Here is a 24,829-nt window from a genome sequence, read left to right as displayed (position 1 = left end):
GGCCACGCTGCCCCTAACGCGCCCCAGGCTCCCACCCGCCTTCTCGGCCACAGGGCCACCGCTGGCCCGCGGGCAACCGGCTGTCCCCCAGCACCGCCCGGCCCTTCCCCGCAGAGCTGCCCCCCAGCAGCCCACCCCCAGCCTGTGCCGGTGCAGGGGCTGTCCCTCCCCAGGGCAGGACCCCGCGCTGGCCCCTGTGGGACCCCATGAGGTCCCTTCCCTCCGGCTCTCCAGCCTGCCCAGGCCTCGCTGAGGGCAGCGCAGCCGCTTAGGTATCGGCCGCTCCTCATGGATTTGTACCACCAGCTAACAATTTCCATGTCTTAACTACTCAAATTCATGTCAGGCGTGGTGAGATCACAACATACACTGCCTTAAAAATGGGTACCGGAACTTTTCAGGTCTCCAGTAAACAAGTAGCAGGAGTTAATCCCCATCTCTTGTTGAGCTGTAATATAATTTCACTGATTCAGGTGCAATTATTTTCAGTTTATACATATGACAATCAAGGAAAATACAGTATCACAGAAAGGGTATTTCACTGTTATTTTCACCCAAGTGTAGGCATCCTAATGCTTTTTTCTTTGTGGTGTTTATTTACTGTGTATCATCATTTGATCTAGAATGGATTATCACACAACTGTCTTGCAAGTCGTATAAATGCCTTATAAGTACTGTTATCATTGTTATCATGATTTTCTTGCTTTCATCCTTATTACTGTCATCTAGGGGAGATTTGCAGTGCACAATAAAAGAGCCCCAATACTGTTGCAGTGCCAAAACTCACGAGAAACATCACAAATTCCAACACTGTAAATTACACTTCCTTCCCTCCTCTTGGTCACAAAATGTAATTACAGCTGAATCTAAGCACAATGCACAAATTGTTCTCAGTGTTTTGCACGTGCATCCAGCCTTTTATCTACAGATCTGAATGCTCTTTAGATGTCTGAATTTAGATCTGCAGACTCCCCACAATACACAGCTAAGAGAACTAGATTCCATCATTGGCCATCGTTGCATCAGGACACATAAAGGAAGTGCTCTGCTTGAAATGGTATTCCCAGTTTGAAGAGATTCCATGTATCTCCTTTTTCAGACAGTGCACTGAACAACCCCCCGCACTCTCATCCGGCAACTCAGACAGACCCCATGGGGAATTTACACTCCTAAACTTAGGATGATCAAAATAGTCTGAAAATGAAGTGAAAAAGCTGTTAATTCACCTAAGCTGCCTTTAGCTCTGGCTGGGTATCCTGAGCAGGAGGACGGGATGTTGGGATCTGCAGCTGGTCTGCAGACAAGTTAGTTGACCTCAAAGACTAAGCCGTGTACCTTTAAGACGGCCACAAATTGTCAGGTATGTAAACAGGATGTGAAGAACCGGAACTTAGAACCGCAGCATACGGGCACCTACGGCAACAGCAAATAGCAAGCAAAGAAGAAGGACACAAAAACCTATCAGGGTCTAATGCCTGTACTGTCTCAGATATATAAATAGTTTGTATAAACAATAAAGGCCATTTTGTCCGAACCCAGCCACACAGACATAGTGTTTCTTTTAAGTCCGCCTCGACTTGCGTCACCACATTGGGAGGCAGCAGGAGCAATGTGCATGCACCGGGGCGCACAGACATTTAGGGTAAGTCTTCTCAGGGTTCGCGTACAAAGAGAAACCATCCCAGAGAGGGAAAAGAGCCTGCTACGATCCTATTTATCAACTCACATCCAGGTGGCCTCTTAGGCATGTTGGACTTTTCCACATAGAGCATTTAAAGGAACGAGGGATTGCATTATCATTTAACATGTTATGCTGGCCACATCCCTTAAATAATCCACTCGTACATAGATCCTAAATATACAGATTCAATACAGATATACTATACAGATATAGTTATACTATACAGATACTCATCTACAGATCCTGACTAACCGACCTTCAACTTCAGCACACTTTCCTTATAGGTATCCAGGCTGGATGCCTTTAAGGAAAACCTCAAATCAATGGAGAATACAGGACCTTCTGTAGCGCTTCCCCCTGCATCTCTGAAATTTTTGCTCACAGCTGCTAATTCTTCCCACAGTTGGAGGCAACCCTTGGAAAGCCTCAGGCACTTCAGGAACAGAGTCCAAACTACAGCATATCCTTCAGGTCTTAGAAGAACTTCTACTAACTACTAAATGCAATATAACTATCTCCTTGTAAAGCCTCATTTTTTAATTCAATAAAGGTAATCATGGAGGTTATAGCATTTCAGCTTTTTTTTTTTTTCAGCAGTTTGTGAGCTTTAGAAAACACTGAAGATCCTCTACCTTTCTCTGGAGGTCACAGGACTCCCAATGAATATGGTGATAATTATGTCAATCCTATGGAGCATTAATCTGAAATAAGAACTGAGAATTTAAAAATTTGTTAAAAAAAAGCGTAAAAAACCCTCAAAAACTCACAGTGCTAGTGATAAAAATTCACTGCAATACAACAGCCAGTCTGTTTCTCTAAGATTTCCAGAACACCTGAGACACTGCTAAATCTTAGTAACTTAACTAGCAACAGTCTGATGTAAGCGATATGGGTAGGATTAAAAAGCTTTCCTGATTTCAACAAACAGACTGGAACATCACCTGGAAAAGCAACTCTTCGGTAATGCAACCCTACTGATTATTTTAGTTTACTACATATATTTTTAATGTGTATGGTTCAGTTCTCTGTCTCCTCATTAATTTTATACCCTTTGGCATGGACTGTTGCTGGTTAACCTGATGGCTGATACCACTGTAAGCAAAAAGAGAATTAGTTTTGCAGGTTTTAACTGAAAGACAGTAATAAAAGAAAATATATGAGCATCTGGATCAAGAACATCTTGAACAGGAATTTTAAAATGGCTCACACAATGGAACCATTACATTACAAAATTACTGTACATTACACACATTACAGAAATGCTGCTCATATTTTGTTTTGTTGACATGGAAAATTATCAGCCTTGTTAACTGTAACACATACTTTGAAATTATCTGTTCAGATTTATCAGCAGAACCAGATTTATTACATACATGTAGACACCTGTTCTATAAAACACACCAGCTGTGCCAGAACGACCATGCTGGAATCCTCTGGCTCTCATCCAAGAGGAAACACATTGCAAGCTTTATTGAACTGCCCTAAGAAGCTTTTAATTTTATAATGAGGAGATCACCAGCCAAAGTAGAAGACATTTTTTAATTTGCTAATCTCCATGTCAAAAAGACTAAAGAAAAAATACTATGTTTTGGTCATTTGGCCATTACTACACCAGATGAAGACCAAGACTAACATTTCTTTCCTTGTGAGAACTGGCCGGTATCTCTGCTGTCAGTCTGGTCCTCTTTTACATAAACATTTAAGTCGTATTTATAATAGAGGAAAAAGTCAAAGGCAAAAGGAAAAAAGTGTAAAAAAAAGAAAAAAAAACCCAAACAAATTCTCAGATGAATTTAAATAACACAAGGTTTACTGTACTCCGCTGCCTGTTTCGAGGCACCACCTCAATATTAGGGCGTGTGTCGCACAGAGGACACCCTTCTAGAGCCACTGCTGGCGGCCAAGTGGGACACCCTCTGCAACATCTCAAGTATCACTGGGCATCAGTGTGTTGGCAGCTGAATCAAGATGGTAGGTAGAGTCCCAAACGTGAGACTACAATCAATCAAGGCATGCTTTCTGATTCAGATTTGGTGTTGAAGATCCTTCTCCATCAGCAGTCTCGTGGGAGTAGTTAATGACTGTAATCTCTGGGGGATTCCACACACACTGCACCAGTAGATGAAAGGATGCTTCCAGAAGTTTTCTGTGGCTCTGCCTAGCAAGATACCTGCCTCAATCAATGCACGCTTTGGTGCTGTTTTAAATAGACGTTCCGGTATCTTTCAAAGTGTGACAGTTTAAAATGAAAGCAGTTTTGAACTTTCAGTCTTGATTTTTTTTATTACTTTTACTCATTCTTTTGAAACTTGCCGACAGAGAGAAGTTTTGATTCAGATCATCTCTACAGTGTACAGCAGATAAACTGCCAGATAGATGTCAAGGCCTTCTTCAGCTTCGAACGTCAGTTACTCCAGCGCTACAGCCAAGCTCTCGCACTAATCTAAAAACCCCTTATGAAAATTTTAATGATTAAGAAGGGTGTGTACATGCAAAATATCTAATAATGTCATCTCCTGCTCAAACTAGTTAGATGAGCCCCTCCTCACATTTGTAACTGTTTAAATATTTCACCGGTATGGTACAGAGCTATGGTATTCACTTGTTCAGTGTCAGGATTATTCAGATAGAGAATTATAGGGAAATACAGCTTTAATACAGTGTGGTACAATGACCTTTACCACGTGTTCCAAATTCTTCTGGTAATGGCAAACAGCGATGTTAAGCATTCAGAGATTGCGTCAACAATCTTGTTACACTGAAGGTTGAGCAAATGGATTTCTCTGTAGAAGTTCATGAGCATGGAAATACATTTCCTTCCCTACTAAGCATGAAGATGTTTTGTTTATTTAGTGTTGAGTTGAACAATGGACCAATTCAGTCTCAGGGCAAGACTGATTTCCAGAGGTCTTGAGAACAAACACTTCAGTAGACAAGTATTTTGATGTCTCCGCTCATGGCAGGAATAAGCCCAAACCCAAGGGAAGGTAGGAAGGAAGTGAAGACACCCCCTGAGCTATAGTTATCGCCGGACACTGGCAAAAAATGAGAGAGGTGGAAGAGATGCTTTTGGGTAAAGCATTGCTAAAAGCATGTGTTAAGCAAGCTCTTCTAAAAGTATACTTAAAAAATGTTAGTGGTTGTGCTTTTTTTCTTTTTAATTCCACTACATTAAAAAAAGAGAAAAATAATCCCTCTTTCCTCAGCGTTTGTGAAGATCTTAAGGAGCAAATTTTGATATAACTGAAATAAACCCAAAACTTTGAAGAGAAAGATGATTGCTACATACTGACCACTGAATGGTCCACAGATAGCAGTGACATATTTCTAGTACTGATCTGCTTCAACATTAGGCAAATAATTCCAGATTTTCTTTTTTTACAGTGCTCAGAGAAAATCATTACTGATCTACATAAATATTTCAAAGTTCAGTTAAGAGCTTTACTGAGATTTTAGTCTTCACGTCGCCTTCTGCTTTCAGGGCTAATTTATCTTACTCTCCTCCTTACTCTTCCCTACTAAGGCTGTATAATAAAATTTCATGTCCTTTTCTATATGATAATTAATAATAATTAAAAAAAGCAGCACACTATGATGGTAAAAGAGAAAAGCTGAGCAGCCTGCCTTGCAATACATTGATTGCTTTAGAAAGCTACTGTAAGAGAATAAAATAGCTGCATTTATTAATAAATTTATCAATGAATAATCACAAGTCTAAGAATTATTATTATCTGGCAGTACTTGAACTAACAAGTAGGATAACAAACCATCTCATTTTGAATGGCATTGTCAAACAATTTTAAGAAAATATTTTCATATGACTTCATATGAAACTTTAAAGAGTTTTGTGGAGACTGGAAATGGGAGAGTTTTAAAGATTTTTGCTCTGTTGTGAACATGCAGTAACAATATTAGTGGTTTTGCTGAAAAAAGAGTTTTAAATCTGGTATTTGCTATAGAACCACAAATGCAAATCTGTGAACTTGTCAAAACATGAGAAGAAATAAGGCAACTGAAATTTGATATTAACTCCAAGGAGAACTTCTCCCATCTCTACAGTTACAGCTTACACATTTCATTACAGTCACAATATAATTATGGCTCATTCTGCACTTTCACAAATAAAGGACAATGTCAGAAGTCAGTACCCCCCAACTCCCAATATATTTTCTAACATTCATAATGCTTATAATCAACCTAAGATCCTTAGGGCTTCCTCAAGCGTGGCATACTAAACATTAAATCAACACCTATTAAACTAAGTAACTAAGTTCTGATAAAGACACAGGTTTTATATGCTTTCATAGAAATTATTTCTCATGAAAAACACTAGGACTTTTGTTTTTTTATAAAACTGCCAAATCAAGGAGTTTCATTTGGAACAGGATCCTGCAGTTGATTTTTTGTCTTTCATTCAAAAAATAAGCTTTTACACAAAATACGAAGTTAACACTATATTAATCTGCATTACTCAGTTAATTTACTAAGAACTCTTCAGCTACTTGTGGTGCACTCAGTCTGCATCTTCTTGGCCATGCAAGAGTCATGCATAATTTTGACACCTACGAGTGGCAAATCTGCTCTCTAAGATACTGGGAAAACCAGTAAGGAGTGCCACATTTCCAACAACATCTCAGAACTTTATGTAGCCGTAGCAAGGTCAAATACACTCATGGTCCCAATCTAGATTAAAGGTTGCAATTTAAACAGCCCTAATCTAGATGCATGGAAAAGGTAATCAGTAAACACTGACCCTTTAACCATTTAGGGCAAACTGTATTATTAAGCCATGTTTCCACTTAATCTTATTTGTAACTAAGTCTCAAAAAAATAGATCTACGTTTCAGTAACCTGAAATTGATTACCTTGGTGATGACAGTGAAAGCATTTTTGCTACCTGCAACTGAAATACCGAAAATCTGAATACCTTCGGAGAGCACCAAAATCTTCAGTAAAAAACCTCAATTTTCATATTCAATTACCTGTCAAGTATCCCAAGAGTAATAGCAATCTATCTCTTGCTATAGGATGCAGAAAATGTAGTTCTGTATAAAACTACACAAAACTGAATATGTATGATTATTACTACATATAAAACGAAGTGGCTTTCAGATCCCTGTAAATTTTTATTCAAATACTGAAATTCCTTGTAGAAATGCAGATTTAATGTTACCCTACTGATGTATAATTTGAATGTCGCACAATCACAAGAAATCTGTCATAACGCCCCGCACAATACAGAACAGTCAAATGGTTTATTCTTCCTGTCAAACAATTAACTGCCGCTTGTTTTTATCACTGAAAGTGAGTGTATAAACATTTTCCTAACTTGCAACAAAATGACTTGGAATTCAAATTTACACTGGCGCTGAAAATTCATAGCTAACACAGATAAGCTAAAACATTCCTCTCCTGTAGAATATATAAGTAATTGAGGGGAAAATTTTAAAATCACACATCAAAGCACAGGACAGTCATTGCAATGCTTGCACTGGATTTATTTTAAACCATGTTCACCTTGCATGAAGCAGTACCATTTCAAATGAAAACATCAGGAAACCTCTGAGCTCCAAGGATAAAATCTGGCATCAAAGAATTAAAAACAAAAGGGCTATTTTAGTTTCAGATATGCTCTTCAGGAACCCAGCTTGCTCTGTGTTTTTGTTACCAGCTGCTGACACCCTCCATGGGAAACATGGTTATTTTAGACTTCTACGGCAGCAAACAGCTCTGGTGATTCCCTCTGAAGTCCTGGCCCCGCACTGGGATGGCCCCTCCTATTTCCAAAAGGGAAAGCTGGAATACTGCATACAGCCATCATCACTGATTCATCATTATCATCTTCCCAGATGTGGCAGAGGTAGCCTCCTCTCCACGCAGCAACCCGACCTGCCTGCAAACATCATGGGATGCCACAAGAGGAGGAAGACTCTGGTACCAATTGCTCCCTGACCTGCCTCACCAGAGACGGGTGCCCCAGCCACCCTGTGCACCTGGCAGAGGAATATCACACAGGGATGCTCCCCTCAGGGGAAAGATCGGGAGCACAATACACCTTGGTTTCAGTCTGACCAGCCATCTGTACGGGAGACAAATCCTAGCCATAAGCTAGCAGAAACATTGCCTAAGCCTAAAAACACTCTGGTCACGGTTCCACCACAAAGCGTAATCACCCTGCCATAGGACATAATCACCTTGTAACAAAGGGACTTAATAGCAGTTATTATATGGAAACAAGCATTTTTTATTTTTTTTTAAAGATTGCAGGTAAATATTAAAATCAACTTGAATCCAAACATGAACAAAACACTGGGGTTTTCTTCCTTTCCTCAGACAAAATTATATGTAAGTGACCACCACTATCAAGGAGAACACCTCTTACACAGTTATGAGTACACTCTTGGCAGTATCTACCCAGTTCTAATCAGCAGACAGTTTAAAAAACAGAACACACAAAAAAAACCCACCCAAAAGACAACATACTAAAAAACAAATTAAAAAACCAACCTCAGAAACAACAGGAAGCAGTATCATCTCAATGAAAGTCATGATTAAAGCTTCTAACTCAACTATGAACCTTCCCAGTTATTTCCAGCACTGAGTAACATCCTGAATTGAGCTGCACTGACCTTCACTTTCAGTTCCCTGCTGCAATGCTGTTTTCTAGCAAAGCAGCAATCTGCAAATCGGAAGTATAACACATACTCAACGCAGACTTCAAACAAAGGACCACTGTCACAATGCAGAGCCTACCAGAAATAATCTCGTTACTGCAATCATGAACGATCTGACTCATGAAGCACCTGCAGCAATGTTTCAGGCTACCATCGCTTATACACAAAGCACACCTGGCTATTTCACCCAGCAAACAGAGGTTTAGCAATGCTACCTGGTTTTATAAGGAGAAAGCCTTGAGACAGTACAGCCAAAGTTAAGAGGAAATTAATTTTTCTATCACTATGTGGTTTATTTTTCCATTCTTTGGGAAAGAAGGAGAAACCCCTACTCCTCCCTAGCGCATCGTGCTTTTCACATTAAGATAAAACACTTCAAATAATTCAGGATACAAACGATGCAACCTTACTCACCCCTAAGTACTCAATCCTCATCTAGCACTGACCTGAGGAACCCAAGCTGGGTGGCCAGCACACGTGGGTCACCCCCATCTGCCCCAGCACACAGGTACCAAGCAGCACACCTGCCTTCACGGTCCTCGGGACATCATGGGCACCGCACCACCTGCCTTTCTGAGAAGGCACCAGTGCAGTGACACAGGGAGAGTGAGGCTGCACTGAGCTGGCGCGGCTGCTGAGCCAAAATACCTCACAGTCCCTTAAAACAACCCCGCTTAAATAAATGCCAGCAACACAGCGCTGCACAGGTACGAAGCTGGACAAACCCTGCTGAGGATAATGTCAGTTTTGATGGTTCTACCAGATTTAGAGGGAAAACTGTCATGGTCAAGCCACTAAGGATTAATACTAGAAAACAAGCATCCAGTTACAGAAAATATTCACAGAAGGGGAAAAAAAAGGCCAAGGGAGTCAAACCGCATCCTTCATAAACAAGAAACCAACTCAATTTAACTGCAGAACTCAGTAGCACCGTAACTTACCAAACCTTTGCCAGCCCTGGACAGCCTGGGCAGGCAGGAGTCCAGAAACTGAAAAAATGAATATTAAAAAAAAAATAAAATATCTGAAACTTAAGAGAATACACAAGTGTTTCTTAATAAGGTAAACAAAGTTTCTTTATGAGCATATTCCCAAGCTGAACACACATTTTAACTTGAAATAGAGGGAGTGTTTTGTAAAAGCAATATGTTGATGTGAAGCTGCTTTTATGTAACTCAATTACTGGAGAAACATGTTGTATCATGTTTTTTAAAATATCATAGAGATAAAAGTATCATTATTGAAATATTTGCATATTTTGTAGTACAAAGAAATAATGTATGCTAACAAACTATTTGTTGTCACATTAGCTTCAAACAAATAAGGAAATAAGGGTTGATTTATTTCCGTGTGTTTTGGGCTGTAGGATGGTAAAATTGCACTGACTGTAGCTTCAAAAAAAGGTCTTGTAAAAGTAATGGAAAAAATCCTACCAATTTCATAATTCAGGACAAATAAGTGGTACTTTTACAAAGTGGTAACTTCATGAAAATAATCACTAATTTACTTTATTTATAAATAGTATTTGAAGGACTGACTTCTAAACCACAATTTTTAAATCTGCTCTTTAAAGAAGCGTTGATACGTTGAGGGTTGCATACCATACCTTTCAGAAACAACAAACCGACTGGATCTGTTGTACTGCAAAAGTCAGCAGCACCTCTGCCTCAGGACCCCGGTCACCCAGCCTAGTGTCCTGCTGCTGCAGCCAGCCACATCTCCTGGGGGTTTTCAGTTTGATTTTTGACCCCAATGTTATCACTGGGACCCTTTCCAGAATCTGACAGTTCTAATTGTTCTCTCCCAACCTCCATGCTTAATCAACTGCAGATCAGTTTGCACAACCCCCATGGCAATGTTGGCCACTGTCAGCTAAAACAGTTTTCTCCCCTCCCCTGTGCCTCACTGCAGCAGGCAAGGTGGGGAAAGGCAGGAGGAGGAAGGGGACAATAAACTTCAGCATGCACATACACACATATGTCTACACACCCATGCGTATCTGTGTATATAAGTATGTATTCATGTGTATACAGTACACCTATAATCAGTGGGATGTATATATAATTTGAAATGAGAGGTGGAGTCCTGAATCCACAGAATCATCAGCTGCTTTAGCTAATGACTCCAAGTTTTGCTCCCATTTACATTTTGGAACAATGCAGCATATACTGAAGCTCACTGGCAAACCAAAACCAACCGCTGTGGTTCGATCCAGCATGTTGGTCACATCCAAAAGAAGTCTCAGGAAAATTCTCTCAGAAAACCCCAGTTCCCAGGAGGGGCATCAGGAAGGTGCGTTCACACCACTGCAGGGTTTAGTGCTAGAGAGCAAATGAAATGATACATTGAAAAGCATCATATACCCTTAATAGTATGCACTAGTAGGATCACATTTAGAGTACTTCAGGGATTTGATACATCGATTTTATAATAGTTTCAGCTTTTTTCAGAGTTGGCAAGTAGATTAAAAGAGTACTGATTTCAAGCAGTATAGCTAAGGCCCTACAACTCCACGTGTAGATAGCCCTCAGAGTAAGAACATCCTTCTGTAGTTAAAACCAATCTACTGTAAACAGAGATCAGATTAAACCAAAAGAAGACAATCTCAACGCAGTATGAGACTGTCAGCATATCCCTTCATAATTGCACAGGTATTTTGGAATGGCAAAGACCAACTACAGATGAATAAAAGAACAATCCTCAACTACATATTGGTATTTATTTTCTCATTCCCTCCTAATAACAAACTATTCTCCCATAATTGCCATGGAAATACAGCATCCTAGACTTCATCTTAGAAATAATAGGGATGTTTCTGTGAAATAATAATCCTTGTGGAAGTATTAGCAGGTTATTGTTCCATTTATGTGTAACTTGAAACTTGTAGTTTTAGGACTTGTAGAAGTTTTAGACTATTCCTTTATGTTGTGCTACTAAGAAAAAATTTCCACATAGAGGCATAACCCCCAAATAAAATTGTTGACAAAGTCTTAAGTACCAAAAAGCAGCAAGAAGCCCTAAATCTAAATTTAAAAAAATAATTAAAAAATAATCAGGTTGTGATGAGATTTCTTAACCCAAGTCATTAGCTGTGTTAACATTTGCAGCATATTACGGGTATTAAGCAGAACACATTTTTATTTGAATGTAAAAGTTTGGGACTTGCCTCATATGACCTTCCTGGCGTACTGCCAAGGCTCAGCTCTTGTTGACATTTAATCTGAACATAATCCCTGAAATCCCTGTGCCATTGCAGGGTTGCATGGGAATGATTTCCTGACAACATACACAGAACTGTGCTGTAAATTTTATTTCCAGCTCATGGCTGTTCCCCTTCCTTTCCAGCTGTGGCAAATCATTTATTTGAATAAAAATAAACAATCTATACCCTTTATTTGTTATGGAACCATATAGTACCTAGAAGAGAAAACAAGTCTGACACTTGTTATTTCAGTAGTTTTTCTACTGACGGCTACCATATTTTTAAGGGAGCAAACTCCAGAAAGTATTTAAAATTCAGCAGCTAATGATAAGCCTGGGTAAGGAGCTGCAGTGGCTCAAACAACCCCATTGACTCTAAACAGCAGCAAGACCACATGTGCTGCAGCAGAGGGACAAGGGTTCCAGCTGAGGGTACTTGCACTTGACTGTGGTCTTCTGAATGAGCAACTGCCTTTACAAAAAAAGCATACATTAAAGAGGATTTTTTCATATTCAAAGATGCCTCTGATCTCTGAAGCCAGCTGCCTTTTTGTCACGAACACTGTGAAAAATCAGTGTCCAAGACTTCCACATCTGTGATTTTTGGCACTTGTGCAAGGGTAGGGACTGAATAACTGATGTCTGAACAACACTAATGAAACTGAGGCAACACAGCAATCTGTCCTGCAGGAAAGCATGGAAAAGCCCACAAATAACTGCAACAAGGTAAGCGTGGATCTCTCATTGTTTTCTGTGTGCTCAGGGTTTCACAAGTCTTTTCCCCCTGTGTTCAAGAAGGAGCTAGGTAGGCAAAGCAGCACTTTCTTTAATCTTGCTACTGCAGGCCCTAAAAGCAGTAAACCATACAGCAGGATGAGCTCCAGTATAGGATGGAGAAACCTACCCATTGACCTGCATACTTAGTTTAGCAACAATTTAACTGTCATTACAGTCCGCATGAACTAGCACTGGTCTAGCCTGAAGCAGAGATTGGCTCTTATTGAGACCTGTCATTTCCTTGAGCGATCTCAACACTTTACATAGGAAAGGGAAAATAAGTAAATAAAATGAACAAGAAAGATTAATTATTCCCTGAAAAAGATGAACTCAATTTAAGAAAGTGTAAAAGGATGACAAAGCAATTTTGACTTTTTTAAACTTCTAATTTGTAGCAGAAAGCTTGCTCTGTTCGGCAGACTCTTCTCCCTGTGCATTAACCCCTTCCCACAAAGACACTTCCTACAGAGCTGACCAAGCTACCGAGACCATAATTCCGTGGGAAAAGAGAAAGTGCTCTGAAGCATTCATAAAGGCTTATTTTATTACCTCCAAGTTACTTCTAACGCTAATCTCTTCATATATGTAAACACGTATCCTATTTCAAAGGTAGTCTTTGGGTTGGGGTGCAGAGAACCTTTCAGTTCTTTTCCTTCTGCTCTTTAAGAAAGCTAAACTCCAAGGAGACACAGGAGCTACTCCTCCAGTCCTGTTCCCTATAACAGACTGGCTTGATCCAACCAACACCCACCTAACTCAATGGGGAGCTGTCAGCGTTTGGTTTAGGCCGTGTAAGAGAGAGAAATTGAGAAACCTGTTTTTACCTGGCCTTCAGCCAGGTACAGTGCCACCACTAATGAATGGCTGCTACAGTGAGACCTTTTGAGAGTCCTATGTGAGATAAGTATTGATGAACACAATGCAAACCCCGTCCTGATCTCAGAGGGGAAAAATCATTGCAGCTTTATCATAGATATTTGTAGGTGTTCTAGTGCCAGCCTACTGCCAAAGGAATTCACTGATAGGGAAGGGCAAGGTCTGTTTGCAATGCAGTCCTCCCCAGGGAGATGCATTTCACGGCTCCCAGCCAAAGCCTCCAAAACGCCTCCAGGGTAGCAGTTGGGCTGGAGCTGCCCCATCACGCCCTTCCACTGCAGCCAAATTTGCCTATTTTCGCAGCTGGCACCACCAAAGGCTACAAAATCTTGTAGTCAGCACAATCCCTTCCAGATTGATTTTTTGGTCTCTTCAGCTAATAAATAGTGAAAGCAGCACACAGACTGGCAATAACCGTAAACATAGTTTACATAGGAGGCTCTGCACCTCTCTCAGCCTTTTGTTTTTCACAACAATTTCTGCGCGACTGTTACCATCATGGCCCTGACTAGCCTCAAAATAAAACTGCTCACTAAACCAGCTTGTAACAACATCATTCCACCTCACACTGACACAACAAAATCCTTTTTGCCCAGTGTTTCTGATCCCCACGATAACAGCGCTGTACAGAGAGCGTAATGATGAAGAAAAGCTATACTGATTAGTCCAATAACTCAGTGGTGGTTTCTTCCTTTCCTGCTCCAGAGGCACCAAGAACCAGCTCAGGAGATTAAATCTTGATGCTAAATAGATGTTCACTGGTGCAGCCAATCCTGTAATTTTCACGACAAAACCCCCCAAGTCTATGCAGTCCACAGCTACTAGTGATGTACATTCTACTAGTCCACCATGTGCTACCTAAATGAAAAGAACACTTTCAACAGTGGGTGAGTGAGGAAGACTATGGTTTTAATAACATCTCCATTTGCAACTAAAATCTCAGTCAATAGAAAAAGTCAGAAAGGGAGCAACCAAGGATTATAAAGAGCATTGCATATATAGGTGTATCTTACACAACCAATTTTTTGGAACAACACAATCAGCCAAAGCACCAGCAGTGCTCAGGATTTCAATGATCCCTTTCAACAGAGAACTGCAGAGGGCTTTACAAACCAGAAGCCCCACAGAGGCAAGTAAACACTACCTACTTTCACATGAAGCATTACAAACAAAGCCTGAAGGGTGAACTATAGGCGTGAAGTTCAAAAAAAATCCATGCGTACAAGCAAATGTATGCTCTGTATGTGCAATTACCATGGCCCTGTGTGATAAGTAAATATAGACATACCAGAACAGTAATTATTTCTCTAACTTGCTGTTGCGGGCCTGTGACAACGCTGGCTTTTTGAACTTGCAAATGAGCTGCACGGTCGAAGACCACTCACTCTCCAGAAAGTTCACTCAAGCTCACAGGTTTTGGTTTTGTTGTATTGCCAGCTTGACGTAAAACTTCAGTTGTGCCCCTAACCTGACTCTTATTCAAAGAGAAAAGATCTTAGCGCTATGGAAGTGGTGCTGTAAGCCTGAGCAGATGGTCCATGGGGAGGAGGGGGAGGTGGCTTGATATTGCTGTGGATAACGGCACTAGTGATGCAGTTAGGAAGCAAAAGCTTGTATTTCAGCATCCTTCTCAAATGCTAAGCCCGAGAGACTGTTCTAGTGTATAAGATGCATTGATATCCAGAGGCTTGGGGGGAAATGGCACAGCCAGCTCAAACTTGCGCCTCTATGCTCTCTTCCCCTGCAGAACACCGTTACCTTTTCAGTAATGCCTGCTGAGAACAGTCCCTCTCCCACGTCATCCTGCCACAGGTGTCATCTGGGAATGTGCTAGTTGGCACGGGCCAAAACCATGTCATGGAATGTGCTAGAAATTAAACAATACGGACAATCATAAGATACAAGTCGTGGCCCTGAGTAATTTACCAATGCAGACAAAGCAATGCTGATGCAAAGCAGAAGAGGAGTCTTTCAAGCCCATCCCTGCAGTTAAAATACAAACATCAGAAACAGGGCGGTACAGCAGGACCAAAGACTCAGACTCCAAAGCTTAGTCCCACAGCCACAACGCGATCGTGTTAGCACCACAAGAAAGCAGGAAACTTCTAAACGCAAAGTCAAACGCTTCTCTGAAAATAAAGAGGCCAGAAGATGAGTGCTACAATAGGTATCAGGGCGCTGGCAAAGGCAAAGTGTGAAATGGATGCTTTCCAGCATTCAGTTTAGGAAGACAAACATTGTTTCACAAATTCACTGTAGCCCTGCTTATTTTCCAAGCTCCTTAACTCATGCCAAAGGGCTTGGACTTTCTGAACATCCTGTTCTGTTTCCTCCACCGTTAGTCTGAGTCCTCAGTGCTGAATGTCTTTATTTCAGAGCCCCATTTTCTATCATTTTATTCCAAACTCCTTACTCTGTAGGCTTTGTATTTTACCTCTGGGTAAGAGTGAAGACAAGCAGATTAATGAGAATTCTGAACAGCACATTAAGTTACACCTATTTTAAGAGCCTTCCACAGTAAGCATCCCAAGGCACTGTATAAAAATAAAACTACAGAAATTGCATTTAAAACTAACAAAAAGCTTGCAGACACTGGCGTGCCTTGAAGCATAAATACAAAAATCGATGATTAAATGATTCCACGATTCCCCAAAGTCTCAAAGCCACATGAACACAGACCATTTTACCTGTCATTGACTGGATGCATTAGCAATCTGCTTGGATGTAAAGCTGAGGCATCTCCAGGACAGCCTACCAGCAGGAGAAATACCCCCCCCCTAACAAGGGCAGGAAAACAGCTTTAACCTACGAGCAGCAGCTGGCCATTTCAGGGATTTCCTAACTAACGGCAATGCCTCCTGCACCTCTCAAAGGCAGCTGCACAACACATTTCTGCTCCTTTCTTTGCCTCTCCACAGCTGCAAGAAGCTCAAGGTACAAGTGGTCTCACGAGAGTGACCACAGTAGCAAAGCATTCGGCAGAGGCAGCAACATCTCTTGTCCTAACGACGTTCAGCTCCCAGATCTTGGGACTCCACCAATACCACAAGAAACAGAAGCAAAAAACCTTGGCACGGCTGACGTGCGTGCTGAGCCTGGGGCTTGTCCACCTGTACAGATGGGCCTCCTGGCTTGGCATGAGAGGAAACCGCTGCTGCTGCTGAAGGGCCGGGAAGCCTGTTTCTGCTGTTGATGTGGACATAAAACCAGTCTTGCTTCTCTCTGCCACAAGACTTCTCATCTTGCTTCCTTCCCATGGCAGCATCTCAGGCTGAGACCGAAGCATGTAGTCAGACATACAAGGAACCAACTGTGACCTTCTATGCCTTAAAGAAATGGATTTCTACACTGTCCCGTCACATTGCCCAAGCAGCCACGGGGCACAGCAGATGCTCCCATGGTAACCTTTGACCTCGATGATACCTTCGAAGCACCCCAGTAAAGAAGCTGGGTGACCCTGCACTTGGTCTCAAGCCCATCAGGAGCTGCTGCTGGCTGTCAGTATCCACGTCATGATACCATGCAGCAGGCACACTCCAACCCATGCCTTCCATACAACCCTTCTCTAGAAATCCTCCAGCGTGGATCCTCGTTCCCAGCTACTGGACTGACCATGCTGTCTGGTGAGTACCACTCCTGTAGGAAGCTCCCATGTAACTACTTCATCTTGCCCTGCCACTTTGAGGCAGAGATGGTTAAAGCAGTGTATAGATAACCAGCTCGTCCTTCCCAAGACTTATTTCCTTTTCTTGAGGCAGTTCAGGAGAAAAAAGCCCAACCAAGTCATGATGCATCTGCAGCCTCTTCAAGCAAGTAGTGTTGGAAGATCAGCTTTGGCCTGCAAACCTCACCAAACAGTAGCGTGGCTCACACTAGGTTCAACCCTACTCTAAAATTATGTATTTATTAACACACAGAGAAGAAGAATTTAACAGCACAAACGGTAAGTGGACACTATACTGCAGTTTTAACAGTGAAGTCTGGCTAAGGCCCAAGGGACGTAAAAATTTAAATTTGTTCATGTTATTTTGTGTGCAGCTGAGGTGATCACCAGCATGTGCCCATTCTAGATTTCGTGGAATTAAAAAAAACTAAAATCTACAAACGTTATGCTTACCAACATAGTGACATTTGTGAAGAGTACTGACTTTAGTAAGTTAGCTAAGACCAGAGCTACGAACTTATGAGGGGGACACAGAGTAACATCGATGTAAGAAGAACCGGAGGTCCTGAACGACACTGGAATCACATTTTGAAACCAATTCAAGAATATGTATGTGAAATCAACAGAACAGACAAAGCTGATGCTTCAGCAAAGAAAGCCTGGACAGACATGACTTCAGGCTCATGCTGCTCGAAGTAAGGAACTTTCCTCACCATCCAGCTTAGAAATCACTTGGATTCCAGAGTGGCCTTCTAATCGCCAACAGGAAAGCAGCAAAACTATTTTAAGTAAGCATTGCTAAAAATAAAATGGGAGACGCAATGAAAGGCAAAAAGAAAGTGGTCAGTGATGAATACAGTAGAGATTTCACTATTTATATTTTTAAGACTATTTATATTTGAAGGTTTTCCCTTTGAGACATTGACAGGCAGGCTTCCACGCTCATCAGTCTGGTATTCGTTCAACTACACAGCATTTATAGAAACATGTAAAGGCCAACAGAAACAAAAAAAGACATTAAAATTAATTTCTGTCACAATTTGGAGGTGTTATTATCACCTCGCATTCAAGTTCAGCCACACAAACCCAAAACACTTCCCAACATTACACTTGATACACATTTTGCATCCTCTCCACGAAATCCTGCTCCAGCAACACAGCACACCGTGAAAAAACTAATGCAAGAGTTTGACGTGGTCTGAAACAACATACGTGGTCTGGAGATAGGCTCTTTCAGATGAGCTTGCCGTGTGGGCTTGATATCCCGAAGAGCTGAACACTTGATGTCATTCAGCACACCAGTTATCCCATGATAACTGTCAAACTGTACCTGGGAACAGTTCAGGTGAGTTCCCGTAAATATAAACTAAAACTAGGACAGGGACAGTTAACAGTAGAGACAATTGATTTCCAGGGCCTGGGAATGCTTCCAAAGACCATTTAATTTACTAGTACAGAGAAGCCCATTGCATGAAGTCCTCTTAATGCCTGCATGACCCTGAGTTTGTCATGAATCTTTGTAGTCTTCATTAGCTTGTCATTCTCTCACCTTCCTTCTCTGAGATCAAAGTAATTCCACTGGTACCACACCAGCCACAGCTTTTAGGAGACTTTTCTCTGGCTTGACATATAAATCCTTGTTTTGTTCTAACAGAGATGCTGAGATCTTTATCTCAAGTTTCTTCTTCAGGACCGTTTTCAGCTTCATGTTTGTATGGTGTTTCTTTGCTCCTGGAAGACAAAACACCACTCTTTCTCCTGCTAGCTAAGCTCTGCTGATGGATGTGTCTTTCTACCTAAAGAAAAGGAGTCTTCAGACACACACATAGGCATCTTCCTCATATCACTAGGAATCCCAGATCTTGATGAGTTTTTTTTCCCGTTTCCCCTGCTGTTGTCCAACTATCTGCTGGTTTCTCTCCCCAGTTCTTTAATGACATCCTTGGTCCTCCTCAGCCTTAAGTCTCCAGTTATCTCCAACTTACCCTCCTTTTTTTCTGGTGCCACTCTTCTCTGGTGTCATCTGTTTTCCCTTTTTCTTTTGAGCTCTCCGTCACAACAAATCAGTCTTTCACTTCTTTTCTCCACTACCAATTAGTGCCAGCCTCTATGCTGTGATTAGAACCACATGCATCTGTGGTCAGCTTCCTCAAAGACCTCTCCCTTCCAACTACTATTTTTATATACAGCTGTGCATTCAGATCACCTCAACTGCTTCTTCTCTTCTCCCTCACGTCTTTAGCTCCCAGCCTTGAGCTGCATCTAAACTACCTGGATATTATTTCTCCTGACTTCTGTCAGGTGACATTTCTATGTAAAAATAGATCCTATCGGGTAACATTGAAGAAAGCAAATCTTCTGTTCCTGCATCCAGTCTCAGTGTCTTCTCTGCTATCCTTCATTCAGCGCTCTATCATTGCACATCCTTCCCTGTCTCTGCCTTCAAGGAAAAATAAACAGCCCAGACAAACCCCATCCAGGCTCCAAATTTTCATTACACGCTGGCCTCCTCCAGCCACTGACTTTCAAAATTTTTGGCCACATCGGAAAGGCAGTTATCTGCCCAGCCTGAACGAAACTCCCTTAGGTGAAAGGTTTCAGCTATGACCAAAAGCAGAAAACCTCCTTCATATCCTTCAGCTACAAGAAGTTTAACCTACTGAAAACTGCAAACAGGTCCTGCAAACACCAGAGAAAGGAAAAAAAGAAAGAATTATTACAATGTAGGGCAGGAATTCTTGTACATGAAGCTTTACTACAACTTAAAGAAAAATGGATGAACAGATGAGTGATCTTCATTTTCTGGTAAGAGGCTAAGTACTAAGAGATAACTCCTCATGCTTGTGAAAAGAAAAATAAATACATGAACTTCAGATACAGAACAGAATTATTATAGTTTTCTGCAAAATTAGAAATGATTACTGAAGCATGTGGCTGAAAAGAAAATGTTAAAGGATTTAACAAGGATACCTTTTTCCAAATTGAAGTACAGACTCCAACCCCTGATTATTCCCATCAAAGTGTGAAACCATACTAAGGAGTTAGATCATACAACCTAAACCACACCTTATTGAGTTCTTCCCATGAATCAACACAGATTTTATAGCACAAATAATAAGGACAGATCTTCAAAAGACATGTGGATGTGTAGGAACAGAGTACAAAGCAGAGTGTCATCTGAACTCTTTTATTATATAATAAAAATAGCACTTTGTTTGAGAATTGGAAGTTTATCAGTTTCACTTTCAGTACAAGGCTTCCCTGCATATCCGCACGTGCAAAAAAGGACAAGCAATGAACTGCAGGAAAGCCTTGTACCCTTAGTGCCTTCTTTTATCTCCAGAACTTAAAATCCAGCAATGTTACTAAACAAGTAAGGCACAGAGACACAAACAGAAAGGATATGTCAATCATTTTCATGTAAACAAAGCAGCCAGGCATCAAATGTAATTGTGAATAACTGGGAGGACTTTCAAAGATGCAAATGGACAGTAAATGTCAAGTTCAGAAGATATTCAAGGTTAGCCAAAGTGATCTAATTGCTTCTGTAAATGTATAGTTCCTGAAAACTATGAAGACACCTTCACTGTTGCTAAAGATTTTGGAATGTGTATCCACTATAAACACTATACTAATTATAATTACATTATTTTTCTCTCATAATTTCCACGGTGATTTTCCTAAAATGAAGCAGGCCGAGAATACTTCTCACCAGGTATTTCCTCTGCTAGGTGACAAGCATGCTGTTGTACCTAGCCTACTGACCTTGGCAGACCTCTGCCAAAAGCTCCTTTAGGACATGTGAAAATTAGTTTGAAGGCTGTATTTTTTTCTCGGAATCATCATCAAACCACCATGAAGTCTGAAATTGCTAGGCATTTCTTGCCAGAAAATGCCTCTGAGATTCCAACTGTGTATCATCACCAGGCAGGTCAGCAGTACAGCAGGTGTCACACTTCACCTGACTGTGCCAGCATAACCTGAACTAGTTGCAGAAACTACTAACACCTTTCTGGCAGATCACACTTATCTGTGGCCTCCATTAGAAAGCACAATACAGAGATCGATCCACAGACTCTGGCAAAAAAAACCAGCAATCTTTTAGCTGGCTTTAAATTAGGGTCATTTTTTCCCTTAACAATGCAATCGTGCAGTCCCTGCCTCTGACCAGCATTGCCACGAATATTTTTTTAGAAAGATATATCAGAGTAAAACAAAAAAGATGTATCAGAGTAAAAGCCTGCAACATTAATTCCATACTTGATACAAAATTTATGGAGATAAAATGATGTGGAAGCCTTTCACAGTTCCTTCTAAAACTCAGAAATCTTCCTCTGAATTCCCAGTGTTGCTTTGACATGCTTTTTAGACCAATTCCTTGCCAGAGGTGCTGTGTAATTGTTTATGTCTCATCTAACCTGAAGTGGAAGCTGAAACTCAACAAGTAAATATGCAAATATCTGCCAGTGATTTGTACTTGCAAAATATAATCCAAATGTTTATTGCAATCCTGTTTAAGAAGTTCCCAGCAGACACATTTCTAGCAACACATTAAATGCCAATAGGATCTGGTTTCCTGAGAGCCAATCGTGAAGGACTAGGAAACCCATGTAAAGAAATTTCTGAACAAGATTCCAAAGATAAATCCTTTTGTTATGAAAAATACTCTTAAGGGAGAAATGTGACTGACTGGTTCACAATTCAACTATTTGCCACACATTTACATCAAGGCAAAGCATTTTTCCCCACCAGTGGGAGATTTCAGTTACATGGGGCACAAGGAAAAGAAAAGAAAAAAATCTATTGTGAAAGGGCTCTTTTACCGTTCTAGTCCAAGTGAATGTCTTAGAATATGTCAGCTGGACAAACCAAAAATACAAAAATAAAAGATGATTAAAGATAGTTTATCTTCACCTAGCAATTGGTAACTATGCGTTCCAGCCAGAGAAAACACTGGGAAAGCTACTGGAGGAGTTTTCCTTTGGCTCAGGGAACAGATGAGCAAGAGTTCTCCTAAGGCATTGGTTACAAAGCCAAAAGCTGTTAAATTCAGCAGCGGCTAAAGCAAGTTACAACACAGTCTGCTCCAGCCTATGTGGACAGAGCCAAGCTGCAGTAAAATAACATCTAGGGGGAAAAGAGAGAGCAGAGAAAACATACCTTATGGTTTTATCCCAAGTCTGAACCAGACTCATGGAGCTGTCTCAAGCAAGTCACAATACAGAGGTAGGAAAGGATTTCTGCTCAGAGTGCTCACCTCCAGCAGCACAGTTCTTATAGTGGCATCTTCTAGTGTTTACTCAATCAAGTTTTCAATTCCCAAAGAATAGATGCAGTTTCTTGGGAAAATTATGCCACTTGCTGACCTTGAGGAAGACTTTTCTAGTCCAATAAATTGCATCTCTCCTGACATGCATTCTTTCTAGTTAATCTAATTTTTCCTATATGCCACTTCACCATCCCAAGCATTTTGATCAAACTGTTCTTACAGCACTGCTTTCTCCACGCCCTCTCCTACACAAAACCTCCCTCTTCATCTGTCCTTGCACATTTCTTCAGGTCCATGGTTCATTTTCCTTCCTCTCCTCAGAATTTTAGTTAAACCACATAAAATGATGCATAAAGACTAAAGGGAAGTTTAAAAAGCTTCTGAAGTGAAAAACAGGCTGGAATCGTGAACTAAGAACTGTTCTCTGGTCAGCTGTGCAGCTCTAGCTCATTGCATAAGCATGACTGTAAAATCATTCTGCAGCTTCAAATAACTCCTATTTGTGCAATTTCCACTTAATTTAAGACTTAGCTGGAGCAAACTGTACTTGCATTCTAAGGAAGGCAAAAAAAGTTAAGAGGATCTAAAAGGTTTTGATACAATGAGTGCGATGCTATGCCAATGAGAACCAGCATTTAGGATCCCGTAAGAACAAGAAATCAATGCAGGTTCTGTTTTAATTTTATTTCAAAGAATGAAGGAATAATAACATTTAAACAGAATTATGGACACTAATACATTTTACAGTAGTCTCATGTTTAGCCTCTGCCTCTTCCTATATGTGAAAGCTTTACCTTTAGATAATGTTTGGAAACAGAACATCAAATGCACCCATGCAGAATGGGAACACACCGGGGTCTGGCATTTTCCCACTGAGGACAGGCTGCTGAACAAAGTGAGCACTGCCTGCCATTTTCACTTAGCTTTTGCTGCCAGCCAGGCTGGAGCTCTTCCTATAAATCCCAATATTTTCCAATCAGTTTATTTTCAGAAATGGAATATTGGCCAGAAAAAACACAACTTCCTATATCTCAAGAAATTCAGAGCTAGTGAACATCTGCATTGTGGCTACTTATCTGGAAATCTTGATGGGTTAGTACTGTCATTGTATCTTAAAGTGGCTCGACACTGAATTTTTTACTGTCCTGTATGTCTCTACATTTCACAAATCTGCTCTGTAACTGTAAAATGTAAGGCGCTCTGCATCAGCCCCAATAAGGGGGTGAGACTAATGGTGTGCATGGTTAGCATCTTAACATTATGGAAGTCGGAAATGTCAACACTTGTCATAACTGCTCAATAGGAGTCTCTCAGTACCACCTATCTACTGTAAGTAAAGGACTATGACACATTTTAAACCGACAACCTCACAGTTAGCAAAATTTCAGTACTTCTTTACCGTGGTGGCACTCACGATGTGGCAGAGAACTTTTTCCTTGGTATCTGGCTGACCTTTATGGAAACCTGCTGCCCCTCTGTGAGGTGTGTGTACACCAAGTCTAAGTTCAAAATTTACATTTCCCTCCCTCAAATTTTATTATTTTATCTTTACCTCTGTTTTTTTCTGTGATTATTAAATCTAAGAGGGACGATAGGTTTTTAAATCAATTTGTGAAAGGACAATGAAAGATGCTGATGACTAGAAGGATGGAAACAAGCTTCTAACAGATGAAAAGAGAGAGAGGATTAATGAGCAGATGTGTCCTGTTTCTGAAATGCAAGCACGATGACTGTCTCGGGACTGATTCATTACAGATACAGGTCTGCCCGTCATGGTACCAGGGAAGAGCTCTTACTGACTCTTGAGCAGAAAGGGGAAACAGCAGAAGAAACTTCAGTCAGAAGTTCACGTTTGAAGGAAAAATACAGTAGACTCCATTTAGCCCTAGCTCCCTCTGCAAACAAAACCCCTCAAGTGAAATCACAGGAGGAGCAAGAAATTTAAGTCTCCCATTCTCCTGTCTGATGAAGATTGCAGGAGCTGCACCTTTCATAGGAAGCCATGTCTGACCCCCCAGCCACACTCCGACTTCAGCAGTATCCAGAACCCACAGAGAGCTCGTGCCCTCCAAGGGCCAAACTCTCCCACGGCTCTTCACAGAGCAGCTCAGGTAAGAAATACTCCCTGCGCACAATATCCTTTTGTACTACACAAGTGAAGCCTCTGAATAAAGAGACCGGTATATCACGTAAGATCAAGGAATTAGAAACTAACCAGTAAGTGTGACTCTCCAGAGCCACTAGACCGTCCCCTTCCGTCATTGAGCTGGGCGGGCATGGCTGAGGCAGCTTTCTCACTGAAAAGCAAAGCATTTGAGGCTGGTGTGTTGGGTTTTTTCCTCCAATGTAATTTTAACAAATCTAGTTCACCATACAACTCAAATCAATTTAACAGGCATGGTGGCTTTCAGCTCAGTTTACATTTATCTTTTTGAGATCTTTTCGTTTTTTTGGGGGGAGGGCGGCTTTTTAACTTTGAGATAAACTGTTCTCTGTTGTGAACAAAATTAGCCGTCGATCCTGGCTGGCTGCACATAAAATCCATTTTAAAAAGAACTCTAGGATATACATGCATTTTACTTTGAACTTCCTGCTAGACTGCATTCGTACTTACTTGAGTAAAAGGTTAGAACTTCTACGTCTCTCACTGCCTAAGGGAACCAAAAATATTAGCGCTGATTAAATAT

The 24,829-nt window shown here is 41.0% G+C and overlaps 1 protein-coding gene across 7 annotated transcripts in view; it reads right to left on the bottom strand.

Moving 5' to 3' along the window:
• THRB (thyroid hormone receptor beta) overlaps window positions 1-24,829 on the bottom strand; it is a 161,370-nt gene that overhangs the window by 97,463 nt on the left and 39,078 nt on the right. For 2 of the 7 annotated variants that reach the window (XM_055708175.1, XM_055708177.1), the window contains exon 3: window positions 14,968-15,076. The exons of 4 other annotated variants lie outside the window; for them this stretch is intronic. The gene's annotated coding sequence lies outside the window, so the exon portion shown is untranslated. Of the gene's footprint in view, window positions 1-2,313; window positions 2,335-14,967; window positions 15,077-24,829 lie in introns of those variants that run through there. One more of the 7 variants, XM_055708178.1, reaches the window with a different exon arrangement.

This window comes from Falco cherrug, chromosome 4, assembly GCF_023634085.1.
Source record: "Falco cherrug isolate bFalChe1 chromosome 4, bFalChe1.pri, whole genome shotgun sequence".
Classification (NCBI taxonomy): Eukaryota; Metazoa; Chordata; class Aves; order Falconiformes; family Falconidae; genus Falco; species Falco cherrug.
Note: the sequence above shows the minus strand (reverse complement) of the source record. Positions and strands in the feature narration are given on the sequence as shown.